Source organism: Giraffa tippelskirchi, chromosome 12 (genome assembly GCF_054371585.1).
Source record: "Giraffa tippelskirchi isolate mGirTip1 chromosome 12, T2T-mGirTip1v1.2.pri, whole genome shotgun sequence".
Lineage (NCBI taxonomy): Eukaryota > Metazoa > Chordata > Mammalia > Artiodactyla > Giraffidae > Giraffa > Giraffa tippelskirchi.
This window is the reverse complement of record NC_137286.1, coordinates 18,759,681-18,776,912: the sequence shown is the minus strand read 5'-3', so window position 1 is coordinate 18,776,912 and position 17,232 is coordinate 18,759,681. Positions and strand designations below refer to the sequence as shown.

Genomic DNA, 17,232 nt, shown 5'->3' with positions numbered 1-17,232 from the left:
CTCTATATCCCTTGGGTATTACAGCAACATAAAATGTAAGGACCCTTGATTGGTGAACTACTGCTAGTAGGAAATGTAGTTAGAACTCATATCTATCCTATAGTTAGCATGAATGAGGCGTACACTTTAACTGTCTCAGTACACTGAGATTCTAGGTTAGTTTTAAAAAAAGAAGTTAGCATATCCTAACTAATGTGGCACCATACTTTCTGTTATGAAAAACACTTACCATCCCTAAATTGTCACAACTGTGGTACAAATTTTGCATGTCTTTACTGATTAAAGTTTTCTAAATTATATCTTAAAACACAGGTATACTGATTGGAAATGTAAAAAGATACATTCTAATTGTATTGCTTTATTTTGGGGAGGGGAGACATGTAGAGATAATGTGTAATTCGTCTTACTTCTAGGTTTATGACTATAGGATTAATATAAAATGTTACCTGATTGTCAAACAAATGAAGTTTTTTAAAATGATGATCCTAAGCTTTCATATTATCCTTGCATGCATGCTAAGTTGCTTCAATCATGTCTGACTCTTTGTGACACTATGGACTGTAGCCTTCTAGGCTCCTCTGTCCATGGGATTCTAAAGGCAAAAAATACTGGAGTGGGTTGCCATGCCCTCCTCCAGGGGATCTTCCCGTCCCAGCGATTGAACTCTTGTCTCGTTTGTCTCCTGCATTGGCAGGCAGGTTCTTTGCCACTAACTCCAGCTGGGAAGCCCCTTATTATTATCCTGAAACACTTTGAAAATCCAGCCAATCCAATCCATCTATAGCTTCAATACATTTTCCTAGGCTACTATGCTTTTTTCTTCTGCATCATATCAATGATGTACTTTGCTTTGATACAACTCTGTAAAGAGAGGCACAATTTCATTCGATATTTACTCAGTACAAATTTACCAAAGATCTAATGTTAAGTGCTGAATTATATAGCAGTGAACAAACCATACTTGAATCTTGCCCTAATAAACTTGAGGTCTAGCATGGAAACATTCCCAATAATTAATTATATAAATAACCTATGATTATAATTATAAGTGAACATGTGGAAGAAGCTATGAGAGTGTGTTACAAAGGACATAATTTAATATAGAGAAATGGAGAGTACTTACTGAGAAACGGACATTTATGTTGAGACATTATGAAAGAAAAGAAAGAATGAAAGGGCAGAAATGAAGGAAGGAAATAAAGGGAAAATAAAACACCCCAGACCTGGTTAAGTTTGTTAGGAGATATACCTGTCAGTTTAGCAAGTTTGAAAGTGAAAGTGTTAGTCACTTAGTCATGTCCGACTCTTTGAAACACCATGGACTATAGCCGCCAGGCTCCTCTGTCCATGGAATTCTCCAGGCAAGAATACTGGACTGGGTCACCATTTCCTTCTCCAGGGGATCTTCCCGACACAGGGATTGAACCCAGGTGTCCTACATTGCAGGCAGATTCTTTACTGTCTGAGCCACTAGGGAAGCCCGTAGCAAGTTTAGGTTTCCATAATACTGATCACAAAGCATAGATCTATATTATCCACAAGGGGATTTTAACTCACAATTTTTATGATGAAGAAAGTTCTTTGAAGAACCATATTTACTTGAGGAATTATTTTCTGAATTCTTCTACAGTTGGTTAAGATGGGTTCTCCAAATTTCACTGCCCAACATAAAAGCTAATAGCAATTGAGAACACTTTAACTCTTAGGGAAATGAGGCTTTCCTTTATCAGAGAGAGAACTGAAGTGATTTACATTGTAATTTAAAGTTTGAGACTCAGAGACAAGAACATATTTTCCACATTCAACTGGACTTTCGCTCAAACTGATACTAAAATCGTCCATTAGATTACAATAGCAGACTGAAGGATCAGGAAATAAGCAGGTCATTTCATACTGGGAGGCCTGAGGATGCTCATTTTTACAGTTTATCCTGTATTGGGTACCTATTGTGCACCATGTCTCATACTCTCAGCTTATCTTTAACCTCAGCCATTGCTGGAGTAACAAGCCTGGCACTCTGTACTTCTAGCTTCCTGCTGCCGATTCCTCTAAAGCCCCCATGGGAAGATGCCTGAAGAAATCCATTCTGCCTTGACACGGAATGAAAAAGTTATTCCCGATGGGGCATCCCTTCACTAATGGTACATGGGAGCTGGCAGATAAAATTTCACCCCATTGAGAAAACCATTCTACATCATTATTAGAAGGTCTTGGCTGTATTGAACTATACTTTTCCACAATGGTAATCAATTTGATAACACATACTGGAATTGGATTTTTCTCTTTTCCTGTTTTACTTTTTTCAATCTGATTCATTAGAATCACATCCAAAAATAAACTACTTTCTTGCAATCCATGTTCTCAGGTTCTGATTTTCAGCAAGGGAGTCTAGACTAAGAGGTAGCCTGACTGATACCAACAAGATACCTTCATAGTTTCCTCTCCCAAAGTCAGCTCAATCTGTTAGTGCTCAACAGAATAAACTATAGCTGTACTTACAGGCAAACCTATAGCTGGCCCTGAAAGGCAAGGACAAAAGGAAATTCTCCCTGCAGGCATATCTGTGAGTAAAACATTTATTTACTTTTTATGGAGGGATAAATGGCATGGGTATGCATAGGCTACTGGGCAGAGATGAACAGCTTAGCTTATTGATAAGGAGCCTGAAAGGAGCAAAATTAGAAAACTGGAGCAAGAAAAGAGGCAATCTATTCTTGATGGATTACTGGAAAGGTTTCTCATGAATGCTTCCTAGAGTACATCTATGGCAGAGGAAAATCTCAGTAACAAAGGAGATAGTATGACTTGTTCTGTTGATGTCACCATACCTTAAATTGACCACTCAATTGCAAATGACACCTTTTGCCAGTGGGTACTGTGGATACTGGTTTGCTCTCCCTGCCTGCCTGCCTGCATTGCCTGTACCAGCCCCATAGAATGCCTGATTTATTAACTGTATATGTATAATTTAAAATACACCTAATCTTCAACGCAACAATCTCATTAGTAGAAATTCCACAACAACAAAGACAGTACTTTATATGTGTAAAAATAGTCATGATGGTTTTAGAAGCAGGAAAATGTGACTTTATAAATAAAATGAAATTTTGAATAGTTCATAAAATAATCATGCAGATATAAATGGGATAATATGGAGTTATTAATGTAATTACATATCTCAAAAATATTGCATTAAATGGAAAGTTGCAGGGTATTATTGTACTATTGATATCTTTGGTAAATATGGTTACATTTATTTTATTATATATACTAAATTACAGTTGACCCTTGAACAACAGACAGGGACACCAACTGTTTGTGAAGTCAAAAATCTGCCTGTAAGTTTACATTTGGGCCTCTTTATAAGTCATCCTATATTCATGGATTCAATTAACTGAGGATCATATAGTATGTATTTTATGAAATATGAATTTGATATGTATTATATCTTCCCATCCCAGGGATCAAACCCAGGTCTCTTGAATTGCAGGCAGATTCTTAACTGTCTGAGCCACCAGGGAAGCCATGTAATCTGTAGTATATATTCAATGAAACAAATTCATATATAAGTGGACCTGTGTAGTTGCAACCCATGTTGTTTTGGGGGGTCAACAAAATGGGTTGCATTTAGAGTTCCTGTCAGGTTCAAATCTTGGTTAAAAGTGAATTTGGTTGTCGTTTGAGAGAGAAATATGAGAATACAGGTTGACCTATTAAATTAATAGTCTCTTGACTGGCTTCTAGGCAGAAGTAGTTGACCCCTGGTGCATGACCCTAGCTATACAGAGGACTGAGAAAAAGGATTTGGAAATTAGAGCTCTGTTTCTGCAGAAAGGGAATTAAGAGACAATGAGTCAATTCAATATAAATGTATTAATTCTCTCCTGTGTGCTTCGTACTATGTCAGACACTGTAGAAAGAACAATGAACACAGTACTGGGCCTGCCCCACACAGATCCGCTTACCTTTCCCAATCAGATCCCAACAATGTTTCTTCCACTACAATTAAACTGGAGGTTCAGGCTGCCTAGAAAAAAGAAAAGCCATAATGTCTTCAAGTCCCCTTTCAAATACAGCTCTAGGCAGAGCTCAAATATAATCAACACATTGTACCCACTGTTGAAGGTAAAATTCTTCCAAGATGGTTTATCCTAAACCCCAACCTGTGTGGCTCGTTGGCCTAGAAAGAGACTACGAGGTGGCTGCCCACATTCTAGAGGCAAATTATCAAGGGAACAAGCAACTGTTTTTTTTTCCATAAGTGATGCTGAGAAACATGCAACTCTTTTTAACATGAAATTACACCTCAATTTTTTCATTTAAGGAATGTTGAACGCTGACATTTAGCTCCACATTTTTTAAAAAAATTATTTTTTAAATTGAAGTATAGTTGACTTACTATGTTGTGTAAGTTTCTGGTGTACAGCAAGAGTTATAGTTATATACATAGTTATATATATAATATGTATATATACATATATAATTAGAAAAGAATATGAATATTATAATTTATTACAGGATATTGAATATAGTTCCCTGCCCCAATTGCCACATTTTTCTTTAATTTGTAAAAGAAGAACAGAAAGAAAAGATATGATCTCCAAGAAAAGGTTTAAGTAAGACATTTGGTAAATAAGCTTTCCCTTTTTTGGAGTTTATTTTCAAGAAATGTGTATACAGTTCTTGGTGTATCTAAATAAAATTGTCACTAAGCACATAGGGATAGTCATTTCCATTAGTCTGATGCATGGTTATCAAACTTTTTGTTCTGTTTTTGTTTATGTGGGTTAAATAAATCAACATTTACCAAATTTATAAATTAAAACATGAAATTTAAAAATTAGAAATAAAATGTTATTTGTGTTAACATGGTGTACATGTTAACAAAAAATCAAATTTTCTGAGAAGAGTGATATTTTTATAGTTTTGTAAATATCTTAATATTTATCTTTAATAGAGATTCTCATAACTACTACTGTACTCAGTCTGTTGTATGTTGTTTTAATTTATGTACATGAAGAAAATCCTGCCTCATAGAAATGTATAGTTGGAAGTAGAAGTATTTTAATAATTTGCATAGAAATTGTGGCAGTTTGTTGATGTTGATTCATCAAGTGGTATTTTCTTAAAGATTAGTTGGAATGTGGACTCTGAATCCCTATCAACAAATATTTCATATTCTAGTGCACTGAAATCCATTAGTCTTCTTTAAATAACTACATAACATCAATTATATAACATTATTCATTGGAAAAATACTGATTCACTGAGTTCACAGAAGTTGAAAAATATTAGCATACTTCATTATATATTTTAAAATATTACACATATTAATATAATTTATAAATATCACCATCAATATCATCAGGAGAATATTTAAGTACGGGAAGTTGTCAAGTTCATGCAAGCAGACACAAAATTTCCAAAATTCTAATTCTCACTTAAAACTTCAAATTTTTTCTTTAGCAACAAATACTGTTGTTTTTCTTTGAAGTGATAGGCTAAGTTTGTTCGTTTTTTTAAAATATCCACCAAATATCCAAATCTGAATTCTTATGTCTCTTCTGCCATTCTTCCAGTAAAAATGGAGTTCCATGGAAAATGTACTATTTCAGCTTATGATGGAATCGACAAGCCTTTTCCTTGAGACAATCATTGTACTTTATTACGTAGAACTGTTTTATGTGCCTGCTTCCTGCTTACACAGAATGTTAAAAAATTATATACTGAACAGTGAAACTCTAATAAAAGTTTTTTTTTTTCTATTTCAACAAGAACAGTCAAGTGAAACTCTGTTGTTTTTTTTTTTTCTATTTCAACAAGAACAGTCAAGTGAAACTCTGTTTTTTTTAATCAGTAAGTCTATGGTACTGAAGAACATGATAACTACTAGTATAGTTGTGGTACTGCCTTATTTGTGCTAAGGTGCTGGCAGTTTTAACACACCATTACTTGCTCCATCATTTAATATAGTGAAAAAGGCTATAATGTCTTAGTATCCTAATAAAAAGAGGTTTGACCTTCTATCCCCCATGAAAGATTCTCAGGTGCTACACTGACCTATTGATTGGTTCATTCTGGTTGAGAAGTAGCAGTTACCAGTTTTAATCAGTGAGATATGAGAGCGACTATGTTAAAGCATCTTTGGACTAGTTTCCTACCTCTTAAGTATATGTAATTAAAAAAAACCAGCACTTTTCATCCACAAGGTATTTTCTTTTCTGAATACTAAATTTGAGTCTCAGAGTTGCTTAAAACAACCTTAAACCACAACAGTTGTTAAAGAAAAAGCTGACACTGAAAAAATGCCAAAATAATAATAATAAGGAAAGAAGCTAGATCCTTGATAATGTCATTGGACTACCACAAATTAATTAATCATATAGCTGGCTAACCACCATCTATGGTTATGTGAGATGATACATAGCCTTACTATTGGGATACTTCAGAGTTGAGTTGAGATTTTCTGTTACTTTTACTAAGAGACATCCTGATGATAAATGCCACTGTTCTTTTACCTTAGAAATGTAAAAACAGTCACTACATGGTTATAAGAGAAATTCTCCCTGCATCACTTATTACACAAGGAGTAAACCTAATCTTACAGGGAAATCTCTATGATTAGAAGTGGGAAATTATATCAGATTGCTACAAAAGCAGGTGTACTTGAAACTGAGATACTGCTCAAATTCCTTTGATTACCTATGACTAGAGTTAGTTTATTTCTAAGTTATGGGAATCTCTAGGAACAAGCTAAGAGTTTTCAATTTGTAAAATTATTAGCTATAAAGATAAAGGAACTTAAAAGTCCACAGAGAGGCACTAGGATCAATTAATGTTAACCCGCACATTTAGACGTTTAGTAACTTGTAGTGTTCATTTACCAGTTTCTGCCTGTATCACAAGATACTGAGATACCCTAGAAGAGGCAGGATAGAAAAATAAAATGTCCTGTAAACAAATTAGGCAACATTTGTTATAAAGTTTCTCTGTGGAATGACATTGATTTCAGTTCAAGTATCTCATTGAAATCACTCTTGCCTGCAGGTAAAGTACCTTAATGAACCTTGTCAAGTGAATTAATGACCAAAATAAGACAAAGAAAAATACCTCTACTGTGACAGTCCTTTGGTTTGCATGGAGAAAGTTACTCAAATGCTACCATTTCTACTTAGTGTTGAAAAAGTATTAAATAAGCACGTTAAGCATGACTTAAAATAGAAGGGAAAAAATGCATGCTTTTTCTTCCTTAAGCCATGTATAAAAATAACTTGTTTAAGATAAAGATGGAAAATGTTCATTCACAATCAAACTACTCAAACACAATCACAGATAGCTTTTGTATATTATGTTTAGTCTCCTTTAAACAATCTCTTTTTACATAGTTAAAATCACATCACTGTATGCATGTAATTTATATTTTATTCTTTCTATATTATAGTATTATTCAAATCAATAAAATGATTGCAAAATGAAACACTGAATAATTTGCATAGGTAACATAGCTATTTACCTCTTGTTGAGTATTCAAATTGTTTCTCAGTATTAACTATCCCTGGTGGCTCAGACAGCAAAGAATGTGCCTGCAATTCAGGAGACCCAGGTTTGATACCTGGATGGGGAAGATCTCCTGAAGAAGGAAATGGTTACCCAATCCAGTATTCTTGCCTGAAGAATTCCATGGACAGAGGAGCCTGGCGGGCTACAGTCCATGGGGTCGCAAAGAGTTGGACATGACTGAATGACTAAGATTTTCACTTTCTTTAACTATGGTATATAATACCAGATGAAAACCTTTGGGACAGTTTTTATATCTAATAAACGGAGGACTACCACTTTATTGTGATTTTTCAAAGCATAGTTAACAGGATCAAATAATATGGAAGATAATCTAAATGTGTTTTCAATACACTGTACCTATTTACATGTAAATTTACAGTGTATGTGAGAATCACTATTCATTCTTTTCATGATTTAAATACTTGATAAGTTGAAGAGTTAATAGTGTGATACTGATTGAGTGTGTGTGTGTGTACTCAGTTGTGTCTGACTCTTTGAGACTCCATGGACTGTAACCCACCAGGCTTCTCTGTTCATGGAATTTTCCAGGCAAGAATACTGGAGTGAGTTGCCATTTCCTACTCCAGGGATTGAACCCGTGTCTCCTGCATTGGCAGACATATATATATATATATTTTTTTTTTACCACTGAGTCACCTGGAAAGCCCTAGTGTGATATTACCAGCTTCTTTACTTTTTATAACCATCTGGGCATGTGTGTCTAGTATAGAAAATTTCTTGAGCTGTTTATTAATCAGACTGCAAGATGTATTTTGTCTCTAATTTCATTTTTGTCCAATATTTAAAATTTTGACAAATATGATAGTTGAAATGTTAAAATGATAGGGTCTCAAGTGATTTGAGTCACACAAATATAGTCAATAACTAAAATATGAAATACACAAGAAGGAATCAGCAATTGATTAGATGATACACAGCACAGAATCAGCCAACTGAAATAGTAGAAATCACTCATGCTGAACAGAGAAAGGAAAAAAGAATTTAAAAAATGAGGATAGTTTATGAGACATCAAGCATAATTACATTCACATTATAGGGAACCAGAAGAAGACAAGAGATTGAAAAGGGGCAGAGAATGTATTTGTAAACAAAGTAACAGAAAACTTCCCTATACTAGGAAAGGAAGCAAGCATCCAGATCCATGAAGCACAGAGATTCCCAGACAAGATCATCCCAAACATGACCACATCAAGACATACTGTATATAAAATGGCAAAAATTAAAGAGACAATATGAAAAGCAGCAAGGGAAAAGCAACAAGTAACATACAAGGAAATGCCCATGAGACCACCACTGACTTTTCAGCTAAAACTCTGCTTGCTAGAAGAGTGACACACTATATTTAAAGTGATGAAAGGGGAAAATCTCAAATGAACAATATTCTGACTGGCAAGGCTTTCATTCAGATTTGAAGGAGAGATCAAAATTTTACAGACAAGCAAAAGCTAAAAGAGTTCAGCACCACCAAACCAATTTTATAGAAAATGTCAAAGGGACTTCTCTAAGTGGAAAGCAAAAGACCCCAATAAGAAATATACATAGAGAATAGACTTATGGACATGGGGAGAGGGGAGCAGGGTGAGATGTATGGAAATAGTAACATGGAAACTTACATTACCATATGTAAAATAGATAGCCAATGGGAATTTGCTGTATGGCTCAGGAAACTCAAACAGGGTCTCTGTATCACCTAGAGAGGTGGAATGGGGAGGGAGATGGGAGGGAGGTTAAAAAAGAAGGGGATATATGTATACCTATGGTTGATTCATGTTGAGGTTTGACAGAAAACAGCAAAATTCTGTAACGCAATTATCCTTCAATAAAAAATAAGAAAAATATAAAAATTATTAAATGAAAAACCTCATTGGTAAAGACAAAAATCCAGTAAAAGTAGAAGATCAGCCACTTCTTAAGCTAGTAGGAAGGTTAAAGACAAAAGCAGTAAGATCATCTATCTGCACAATAAGTACTTAACGGATGCACAAAAGGATGTAAAATATGATGTGAAAAACAGTAAACATGTGGAGAAAGGAGTGAAAATGCATAGTTGTTAAAATGCTTTCAAATTTAAGAGATCAGCAACTTAAATAATCCTATATAGAGATCACAGAAAAAGCAAGGGAATTTTAGCAAAACATCTATTTCTGCTTCACTGAATATGCTAAAGTCTTTGACTGTGTGGATAACAACAAACTGTAGAAAATTCTTCAAGAGATGGGAATATCAGACCACCTTACTTGCCTCCTGTGAAGCCTTTATGCAGGTCAAGAAGCAACAATTAGAACCAGATATGGAACAACAGAGTGGTTCCAAATTGGGAAAGGAGTATGTCAAGGCTGTATCTTGTCACCCTGCTTATTTAACTTATATGCAGAGTACACCATGTGAAATGCTGGGGTGGATGACTCACAAGTTGGAATCAAGACTGCTGGGAGAAATATAAACAACTTCAGATATGCAGATGATGCCACTCGAACAGCTGAAAGTGAAGAGTAACTAAAGAGCCTCTTGATGAGAGTGAAAAAAGGGAGTGGAAAAGTTGGCTTAAAACTCAAAGTAAAAAAGCTAAGATCATGGCATCTGGTCCCATCACTTCATGGCAAATACATGGGGAAAAAGTGGAAGCAGTGACAGATTTCATTTTCTTGGGCTCCAAAATCACTGCAGATGGTGACTGCAGCCATGAAATTAAAAGAGGCTTGTGGCTTGGAATTAAAGCTGTAACAAACCTAGACAGTGTATTCTAAAGCAGAGACATCACTTAGCCAGAAAAGGTTCATATAGTTAAACTATGCTTTTTCCAGTAGTCATGTATGGATGTGACAGTTGGACCATAAAGAAGGCTGAGTGCTGAAGAATTGATACTTTCAAATTGTGGTGCTGGAGAAGATTGTTGAGAGTCCCTTGGACAGCAAGGAGATGAAACCATTGGATCCTAAAGAAAATTGACCCTGAATATTCATTGGAAGGACTGATGCTGAAGCTGAATACTTTGGCCAATACTCCAAGTATTGGAGCCAAGCTCCAATACTTTGGCCACCTGATGTGAAGAGCTGATTCACTGGAAAATACCCTGAAGCTGGGAAAGACTGAGGGCAGGAGAAGGGGGTGACAGAAGATGAAATGGTTGGATGGCATCAGCTACTCAATGGACATGAGTTTGAGCAATCTTCCTGAGATGCTGAAGGACAGGGAAGCCTTGGGTGCTACAGTCCATGGCTGGGAAAGACTGAGGGCAGGAGAAGGGGGTGACAGAAGATGAAATGGTTGGATGGCATCAGCTACTCAATGGACATGAGTTTGAGCAATCTTCCTGAGATGCTGAAGGACAGGGAAGCCTTGGGTGCTACAGTCCATGGGGTCACAATGAGTCAGACACCTCTTAGTGACTGAACAACCATAAATATCATTATATGTACACACACACACACACTGAAATGTAGTTATCAAATCACAAAATCAATAGAAGAAGAAAAGGAATGTAAAAGAACTACAAAAACAACCAGAAAACAAATACAATAGCCCTAAGTATATATCTATAAATAATTACTTTAAATGTAAATGAACTCAATGCTCCAATCAAAAGATACAGTGTAGCTGAATAGAACAAAAACAGGCCCCATATACATATTGCCTACAAAAGACTTACTTCAGATTTGGGGACACACAGTCCCAAAGTGAGGTAGTAGAGAAAGATACTCCACACAAAGGGAAATGAAAACAAAGCTGAGGAATCAAAACATATCAGACAGAATAGACTTTAAAATGAACACTGTAAAAAGAGACAAAGAAGGACATTATCAAAGGATCAAACCAGGAAGGAGTTATAGCAATTGTAAATTTATATGCATCCAACATAGGAGCTTGATACAGAAAGCAAATATTAACAGGAAGAAATTGATAGTAACACAATAATAGTAGGGGACTTTAATACCCCACTTATATCAATGGACAGACCATCCAGACAGAAAATCAGTAAGGAAATACTGGTCCTCAGTGACACATTAGATTAAATGAAGTTAATAGATCTATATTGTATTGAAGATTTCATCAAAGAGAAACAACAGAATACATTCTTTTCAAGTGCACATGGAATATTCTAATTGATAGATTATGTGCTAGACCACAAAACAAGTCTTAGTAAATTTAAGACTAAAATCTTATCAAGCAATTTTTCTGAACATAATGCTATGAGCCTAGAAATCAACTATAAGAAAAGAAACTCTAAAACACAGAGATGGAGGCTAAAAACTGTGCTATTTAGAAATCAGTGAGTCACTGAAGAAATCAAAAAGGAAATCAAAATATACCTGGAGACTAATGAGAATGAAAATACAATATTCCAATGTGTATGGGAAGCAGCAAAAGCAATTCTAAGAGGAAAGTTTATGGCCAGAAAAGCCTATCTCAGGGAACAAGAACAATCCCAAATAAACAACCTAAACTTACACCTAAAGGAACTAGAAAAAAAATTAAAAAGCAAAACTCAAAGTTAGTAGAAGAAATCATAAAGAGCAGAGCAGAAATAAATTAGAGACAAAACAATAAAAAAGATCAAGGAAGGTAAGAGTTGGTTCTTTGAACATGTAAATAAAATTGGTAAATGTTTAGCCACACTCATCATGAAAAACATAGGGCCCAGTCAATAAAATCAGAAATGAAGAAGAAGAGTTACAACTCACACCACAGAAATACAAAGGATCATATTACTACAATCATCAATAAAGTGGACAATCTAGAAGAAATGGACAAATTCACAGAAATGTACTATCTCCCCAGACTGAGCCAGGAAGAAACAAATTATAAGCAGACAAATTACCAGTAATGAAATTGAATTAGTAATAAATTCCCCTAAAACAAAACTCCAGGACCAGATGGCATCACAGGTGAATTCTACCAAACATTTATAGAAGTTAACACCTGACCTTCTTGGAAGGAATGCTTCTGAACTCATTCTACAAGGCCAGAATCTCTCTGATACCAAAACCAGAAAAAGTTATCACAAAAGAAGAAAATTACAGGCCAATGTCATAGATGAACATAGATGCAAAAATCCCCAACAAAATAATAGCATAATGAATTCAACAATACACTAGAAGGATCATACACCAACAATCAAGTGGGGTTAAACCCAGGATACAAGGATGGTTCTATATTTGCAAGTCATCAATATTAAACACTGCATTAGCAAACTGAAGAATAAAAACCATATGATCATATCAAAAAAAGCTTTAGATAAAATTCAAGATCCATTTATGATAAAAATTCTCTACTGTGTGGTTATAGAGCAAATATGTGAAAGTGAAAGTGTTAGTCACTCAGTCGTGTTCGACTCTTTGCGACCCCATGGGCTAGCCCTCCAGGCTCCTCTGTCCAGGGGATTCTCCAGGCAAGAATACTGGAGTGGGTTGCCATTTCCTTCTCCAAGGGATCTTCCTGACCCAGGGATTGACCTGGGTCTCCTGCACTGCAGGCAGACTCTTTACCATCTGAGTAAAGAGTATATCAAGGGAATATATGTCAATATAATAAAGGCCATCTACAAGCCCACAGATGATTCATACTCAACAGTGAAAATCTGAAAGCACTTCCTCTAAGTTCAGGAGCAAGACATGATTCCCATTCTCACCACTTTTATTCAACATAGTATTGGAAGTCCTAACCACAGCAAATAGATAAGAAATAAAAGTAATCCAAATTGGAAAGAAAGAAGTAAAACTGTCACTGTTTGCAGATGACAAGATCCTATACATAGAAAATGCTAACTAAAGATGTGACCAAAAAACTATTATAACTTATCAACAAATTCAGTAAAGTACCACTGCTGCTAAGTTGCTTCAGTCGTGTCTGACGCTCTGCAACCCCATAGACGGCAGCCCACCAGGCTCCCCCGTCCCTGGGATTCTCTAGGCAAGAACACTGGAGTGGGTTGCCATTTCCTTCTCCAATGCATGAAAGTGAAGTCGCTCAGTCGTGTCCGATTCTTTGTGACCCCATGGACTGCAGTCTACCAGGCTCCTCCATCCATGGGATTTTCCAGGCAAGAGTACTGGAGTGGGTTGCCATTACCTTCTCTGGTAAAGTACTAGGATACCAAATTAATATGAATAACTTTATTTCATCTCTATATATTAACAACAAATTCTCAGGAAGAGAAATTTGAAAACTACAAATCAATTATAAAGTAAGCCAGTGGAAAAATGAGCAAAACACAATAAGCAGTATATAAAAAATAAGAATGATAAATAAACCTAAGAAATAAATATTTTATTTCATTAGTATTGTATTTATTTCATTAGTATTCATATTGTATTAGTATTTTTTACTTCATTAGTATTACTTAATATTACTTCATTAGTTTTATGAAAATGCTAATTATAGTCAAAAATGACATAGCGATTTTTACAATCTAGGATGACAAAAATTAACAAGAGCTTTTGAAACATGTGAATGAAAGAAAACTAATGTAATGATGTTGGAATATAATTGGTACAGCTACACTAGAAATCTACTGGGAATTATCTTGTGAAGCTGAATATGGTCATCTGTTAGGGCAATTTCACTTCTAGAATCATTATACAAATACATTTTTGCATAGGTGTACCAGGGGATACAAGCAAAAATGTTCACAACTGATAATAACTTTGTTATAAAAGATAGGAAATGACTCATTATTTTGACAGTAGAATGCACACAATGGGATATAAAGAATGCAAAAAAACCTCAATGAACAATGATCTTCAATAATTTAGAGAAGGTAAATATGTCAAGTGAATTTTTTTCTGAAGGTATCATACAGCATTACTTTTTTTAGAAAGGTCATAAAACCCCCAGATTAATTTTTAGTGATTAATATACACTCTTTAGAAATAATAACTACAGAAAAGGTATTCTAAAATCACAAAAATGGTGGCAATTGAGATATATGCAAAGCTACTGCATAGAAACATTATTAGTAATCTTTAACTCTTTGGAATTTGAGATTACATATTTCTATTTAATAACTGATTATGTTAATTCAATTTATATGTTTTGCAAGTATTACATTTAAAATTAAGGTCAGTAAACCTAGGACATTTAAAAACATCCCATATTTGGATCTAGGACTGATTTGTTTTACCAACAGACTTTTGAAGAGAGTTAAACACTGTAAAGAACTGCTTCTTGGTAATAGGTCACAGTCTTCATTTTATCTGGATTATTTCTGTGAGAAACTATTTTATTCTTTAAGTACTTGTCAGGATATCTGAAGATTTAATATATACATGATATGTATGGAAGTTTTCTATCACAAAGATTCATTTTATTTACCATTTATATTTGGCCTTTTTCAATATAATTTAAAATATTCCTAGCAGATTACATCTCATTTTAATACTGATTTCAAGAAATGATAAAAAACCATCTTGCTGCTTCTCTAAGTACGCAGTATCAGCTGTCATTATTGGGTTCTAAATACATGAACCTAATATAGAAATACAGGGGGATACAGTATTTTGCGATGAGATGATGTAAACTTGGCATCTTGTTTCTTTTCTCCCGTGATTTTAAATAGCTTACTGATATAATCCATACTTGCTCAGGTCTAAATTTTTGCCTGCCAACCAGCAAGCAAATGTTTCCAGAATAGTGTTGAACACGTGAAAGATTGAATCATTGCCATTATAAATAGTGTGCTTTAATTGTACTTTAATATTAAAAGAATATCACAATTTATTATGTATAGAATCATTACATAGTTTCTGAGATATACTTTCGAAGGAAGATTTTTCTTCCATTTTTAAGTATTTCATAGTGAGAGTTTATACTTTTCAAAATTGAAAAAAATTTTATTTTACTGTAGCAAGCAACTAGGAAAAGAATTAGTGCAATAAGTTATTGTGGATAAAATTGGATATCTAAGTCAAAAAGATCTCCTGTCTTAAAAAGTTGGTTAAAACTGGATAGAAGGTGAACTTATTACATATAATTTTATAATATTTTAGTAAATATTTTTATAAGAGGAAAAATATAAAGAAGATTTCCAAACTATACATATTTACAAGTCTCATAACTAAAATAGTTATTACAATTGGTTTATATAATTTGACATTTGGGCTTTGCATACAATCAATTTAAACACTGGGCTGTATTCAGGTGATAGGAAACTGCCCATTTTCATATTCTTTGTCCTTCTGTTTTATGATTTGAATTTGAGCTACTTAAATATTTTTTTGAGATGAATATTGCATACAATAAAATGATCCTTCTAGGCTGAACCAACTAGATTAGTTACAGCTCAGGGAAGACTGAAAAATAATATTGCTATTGTTGACTTGTGCTTTCCTATTTGCTGTTTTTATTTTTATATCAGTGAAAGTACATTCCACACCAGAGCTTTATGAAAAATAAAAATCATGCCTCCAGCAAAAGTACACTTTGTGTACTTTAGCACCAAGCAAAATAGTCTACCAATAAAATCCGATATTTGTGTTCAGCTCTTAAAAGAACCTGATATTCAGACAGTGCGTTAGAAAATGGATCAAATTGGGTGAACCCAAAACATCATCTAAATCAAATCTATTTCATCTTCACATATTAACATTTATTGAATTAATATGCAAACAAATGAATTTAATCTCAAATATTGGCACGCTACTCCAATATGTTACATTTTAAATATCTACATATTTATTACCTTATAAGGTATCTTCCAAACTCAGGGATTAGAACTCAGATCTCCCACACTGCAGGTATATTCTTTACCAGCTGAGCCACAAGGGAAACCCAAGAATACTGGAGTGGGTAGCCTATCCCTTCTCTAGCAGATTTTCCTGACCCAGGAATCAAACCAGGGTCTCCTGCATTGCGGGCAGATTCTTTACCAACTGAGCTATCAGGGAAGCCCATATTAGGTATCCTACCTGAATAAATTATTTAAAAATGTTAATACAATTTAATTGTTCTTATGTTAAACTTATACTTTATTTCACATATCTCAAGCCTAAAATTTATAAAAAAAACCCACAAAAACCAAAAACAATAACAACCCAAATATCAGTTAACCTAGTAAATTGTAACTTTATTTGAAATACCACTAACCCTTTATTGTCCATTTGAAGTACTATTATCTCTTTAGGAGATAGTATCTTTAGGAAGATTACTCCCGGTATATTATTTGCCATTCTAGTATCTTTAGGAAGATTACTCCCTGTATATTATTTGCCATTCTATTTCATTAATAATTTTCTCACAAAAACCTTGTCTGGCAGGCATTATTACTGCAATTTACCAACTAAACTGCCAGTCAAAGAGATTGAGAAATTTATCTGTGAATTTAAGTAAAATAAAAGTTTACAGTAAAAGTGAAAATTGCTCAGTCTTGTCCAACTTTTTGTGACCGCATGGACTATATAGTCCATGGAATTCTCCAGGCCAGCATACTGGAGTGGGTAGCTTTTCCCTTCTCCAGGGGATCTTCCCAACCCAGGGATTGAACCCAGGTCTCCTGCATTGCAGGTGGATTCTTTACCAGCTGAGCCACAAGGGAAGCCCAAGAATACTGGAGTGGGTAGCCTATCCCTTCTCCAGTGGACCTTCCCATGCCAGGAATCAAACTGGGGTCCCCTGCATTGCAGGCGGATTCTTTACCAACTAAGCCATCAGGAAAGG

The 17,232-nt window shown here is 34.7% G+C and overlaps 1 long non-coding RNA gene across 1 annotated transcript in view; it reads right to left on the bottom strand.

Moving 5' to 3' along the window:
* Positions 1 to 3,033: 3,033 nt before the first annotated feature.
* The window catches only part of LOC145528564 (uncharacterized), a 113,354-nt gene continuing 99,155 nt past the window's right edge, over positions 3,034 to 17,232 (bottom strand). Inside the window, exon 3 of the long non-coding RNA XR_014070511.1 lies at positions 3,034 to 4,027. This is a non-coding gene — a long non-coding RNA (uncharacterized LOC145528564). The remainder of the gene's footprint in view (positions 4,028 to 17,232) is intronic.